The sequence below is a fragment of the Apostichopus japonicus genome, chromosome 15, assembly GCF_037975245.1.
Source record: "Apostichopus japonicus isolate 1M-3 chromosome 15, ASM3797524v1, whole genome shotgun sequence".
NCBI classification, from domain to species: domain Eukaryota; kingdom Metazoa; phylum Echinodermata; class Holothuroidea; order Aspidochirotida; family Stichopodidae; genus Apostichopus; species Apostichopus japonicus.
The window spans coordinates 5,978,572-5,982,036 of NC_092575.1; positions in this window are offsets into that span (position 1 = coordinate 5,978,572).

Sequence of the window (3,465 nt, forward strand, 5' to 3'; positions counted from 1 at the left end):
AATCAGTGATTAGCCTGCTATATTCGGTCGATGCACTGTGTTTATCGATCGAGAATCCTGATTTTCTTGGTTTGAAAATGTTGGCTGCCAAAAGCGTCCACTAACCCCCCCCCCCCCCCACCCAAAAATATGAGTGAGAACTTCTTGCACCCTGACCATCTTGATATCCGAGTATTAGTATGTTCTTTACACATAGAGCGTCAATTGCATGTTCCTAGGCAGCCAGTTGGGACAATAGCACAGGTATTGACAGTACAACCAGTTCCTAACCTTGATCTGATAGAAAACATGATATTCATACTGCTCGTACTGAGTATACGAGTGCTCTGAAGCGGGACGCGTAATTTTTTTTCCCAGGACGAACGTGGGTTTCATGTTTTTCTGGAATTTACAAATTCGTTTGAAATCAGGGGTAGGGTTTAGAAAGTGGTTAAGGGATCCAGATACTAAGAAAATGAAGGATTGTCGTTCATAATCTGGGGTCAAAACTAGGAAAAAAGATTCACAACATGTTTTTTGAAAAAGCGTCACATGTTTGGAATCCAGGGATTTGATTGGCCGATGCCCACGTTCGTCCTGGGAAAAAAAAATACGCAAGCGGGACATGACACTACAGTATAGAAACAGTTTTCCCAACTGGGTGACGTAGGTCCTACTTGCTGTTCGTCCCTTCGAGACTTAGCTAGCCGCTGAGTCAGTGGCGGAGCGTCCATACAGTCAAGGGGCGGATCCCCCCCCCCCCCCGACGGACTCAAATTGACTGCTGGCGCCCGTTTCAGCTTTACCACTTTCTTCTTATTCGCGATTATTTACTTTTTTTATTGCGCTCTCATCTACCTATTGACATTTGTCACATTTTGTTGGCGATGACACCTTTTTATTCTTCGTTTATCTGAAAATTAGCAAGGCCAGGAAAGGGTCATTTCCGGCGATCAAGGAAGTATCTTTACTCAAAAAAAATCTGTACGCTCCGCAACAACATGTGGTGGCGCTCCGCTTAGATAGTGTCGAAAGCGCCTCTACAGACCATTCTCGCCCCCTTGACCAATACCCCTAGCTCCGCCACTGCGCTGAGTGTGTGAATATCGTTTCAAAATCGAGTACGGCAAAGTAGTTTAATAAGAGTCAGTGGAATGAGTTAGTAAGAGTATAATTTAAGCCGATATATTATCGCATTATCGATATACGAATTATTAATTCGTAATGAAGAATTGTTATTTCGTAATAACGAATTAATAATTACAAATTAAAAATATTTTGTGTTTGGCAGTTGGCACTAATGGACTTTCGTAGAAGTTTATGGACCACGATTGTATTCCCGACGTAACAAGCCGTCAGATACGTAAGAAGATATTGCACACTTTCGGTAATAGTGATAGATAAACAAGTCTTTGGAGTGTCTGTCTGGAAAAAAATTCATGGCACAATAATTTATAATTTGTTTTTGTTGCAGAGCGCCCTCTTTAACAGTCGCGCGTACGGGACCTGCGCATAAATCTTTGGGTGGAGTTGTTTATGGCCCCATTCCATTGCAGAGAACTAATTAGCTAAAAACTATTCATGTTCATTCACTGAACACTGATCGGATTGCATATGGCTAAGTTCCTACGTGGTAAAACTTGCAGACATTATTGGCTTCCAAGTATAACACTACCGTGGCGAGTTTGCTTTGCAGTTGGGCTCATTTTTGCCAGTAGTTACTGCCTATATCAGGGGACAAACTAAAACGAATGACCGAATGACAATTGACTTTGTACAGGTTTAATTATCATTTGCCTATATCAGCCTGTTAGCCTTCTAGCTGTTATGGTTGAGAGCAGTATCACCATGTACTCCCCAACTGCGGCCCTACCAGATAAAATATTAATGACCCGTCAGGATCGAGTCCCTCTCATGTTGAAAATTTCCCCTCGACCAGCTTCTCATGCCGGTTCAGTTCAGTGTTTGTCATATACGTGGTAACCAGTGTCTAGTTTGCCCGACTCACGTACACAACTAACGTTTAGAATTGTCTTGGTTGCAAACATTACTGAAGTAACTTCATATAGTTCCAAAGCTTCCAAATGGTTTGCATATTTCACTTGAAGTCAGGGTTTCCCGATCGATTTAGTACTCGCAGAAGACAAATGGGCAGTCCTCGGGTTCAATTAGTCCCTGAAAATTTGACCTTTCCTACGTTACGAGGGTCGATGATTTTGTAGTCACATGTCACGTGTGTATGGCACGGTGGCTCCAGACGCAAGCCTAGTTAATGGTTGCCCTATAATTCATAAATTGGCTGTATACAAAAATGATGTAGACACGAGTCCCCCACCCTCCCCCCATCAGCAACGCCACTTCTGTTTATGTAAGTCATTTATTTGTGATACTGTTGTCAGTAAAAACAAATTTCTACAAAGTGGCAGACGCACGAGACCGCTCCAGCTCAGACAGAGCTTTGGCATAATCCACGATCGCTACGTTTCTTGGTCCATCCCTGCTCCCCCCCCCCCTCGACCCCCATCCCCAGCTAAGATTCAACGCTGAACCCTCGAAAAATATCTGCATCAGGTTGGCATTTGTTCCTAAGGTACTATACATATATATGGTGGCATAGGCTACTCCTATTACTAAATTATAGTCTATATCCATCCGCCCGATTAAGTTTTCCTGTCTCAGGAAAAGTGCCAAAAAGCAGCATGAGAACATCTTTTTAGACCTGTTATCTATCAGGATATGTTTTTTTTTTTTTTTTTTTTTTTTTTTTTTTTTGTGGCTTGCATGTTAAAGAGCATGAATGGAAGTACATTTGTTGCAAAATTTGGGCCAATTTAGGCAATTTAAGACTAGGCCTCCCAGGAGCAGCGTACGAAAATTGTTTACTACTGGGTGAAGGGGTTTGTTTACAAGTGACGAAAACCTCAGGCTCTGATAGCCAAAAATCTGCACGGTCATTAAACGGAAAATTGATGGTGCTTAGAGGACAACTTGTCAGCTATCCAGTTAATGGGTAGCGTTTAGCTAGTGAGAACTGCTATCTAGACTTTGAGACCACATTACCTTTGTGATTTAGTGTGTAAGCCAATTGGGCTATTAATAGGCGTATGCTGCCATATGTGTCCTCAATTTCACTTTCTTATTCATCATTGTCAGCAATACTGTATTATGTTCGACGAACTCTGAACTGTTGTTTCGGAGACAATTTTGTGACGTCATAAACAAGCTTCATGTCGCCATGGATAACCTCCGGGAAAATCCCTCAAAAACTGTTCCACCTGATACTGATTCCGACACTTGAAGACGATTCCCGACCTTTATTGTAGACAACTTGTTTAAAAAGCAACTCCAACCCAATCTTTTGTACATCGAATCACTATTCAGTTATGTAGAGGAAACGTTAAAATCAATCAATTAATTCATACAGAGAACAACAGGCCTGCCGGTCATCTCAAAAAGTGATCATTGCTTTAGCATGCATCTTGCACG